This window comes from Suncus etruscus, chromosome 20 (genome assembly GCF_024139225.1).
Source record: "Suncus etruscus isolate mSunEtr1 chromosome 20, mSunEtr1.pri.cur, whole genome shotgun sequence".
Taxonomy (NCBI): Eukaryota; Metazoa; Chordata; class Mammalia; order Eulipotyphla; family Soricidae; genus Suncus; species Suncus etruscus.
In genome coordinates this window covers 15,687,464-15,688,438 of record NC_064867.1, presented here as the reverse complement: position 1 = coordinate 15,688,438, position 975 = coordinate 15,687,464, and positions in this window count along the sequence as shown.

The window sequence follows — 975 nt, the reverse complement described above, 5'->3', positions numbered from 1 at the left end:
TGATTCATTTCACTTAGCATGAGACTCTCCATGTCTATCCATGTATAAACAAATTTCATGTTTTCATTTTAATATAAAGAAACTTCATTTTTCCTAATCGCTGTATAGTATTCCATTGTGTAAATGTTCTATTTTTTTTTTATTTACCCACTCATATGTTTCCAGGCATTTAAGTTGCTTTCAGGTGCTGACTATTGTGAATATAAATGAACATAAAAGAGTGGATGCAGTAAACTCAAGTTTTACCATTTGCATCATATATGGCCCCTGATCCTGGTCAGGCGTGATCCTAAGCACAAAACCAGAGTAAGTCTTGCACTTATGGTGTGGCCCAACAACCAGAAACAAAAACACTATATATAAACTATCACATGATTAATGTTGGCATTTTTATAGACACTTGATAAATAAGTTAACGATTACTCTAAATTAATTTCAGATTTTATGGTGACTGTTTAAAACAAAAATCTATTTCAAAACATATCTTTATATTTATTTGGTTTGATATTTTCCTAGGTGTTGCATTCATTATTTCTTATCATTTTAATTATTATTTTAATTATGAGAAATTGATAACAATGTTTTCTACACATTAAAACATGATTTTAGGGTTTGAATAATAATACAATGGGTAGGTCATATGCCTTGCAAGCAGCTGATCCAGGTTTAAAACCTGATTTTCCATATGGTCTCCTGAGCCTGTTAAGAGTGATCCCTAAGTGCAGAGACAGGAGTAAGCCCTGAGCACAACTGGGTGTAGCCCAAATTTCCTTCCCCTAACAAAGGATTTTATGTAATTTTATAAGTTCCCTTTATATGGAATTCCCTTTACTCAACTCTGAACAACTCCCATAATTAATCTTGAAGTTTGAAACCTCATGTTGGAATATCTGCAGGAAACTTCTATAAGAGACCTAGTGGAGACTTCACTAGCCAATGTGGGAAAACTACAGGTAAAAACACTCTTGCCACTCA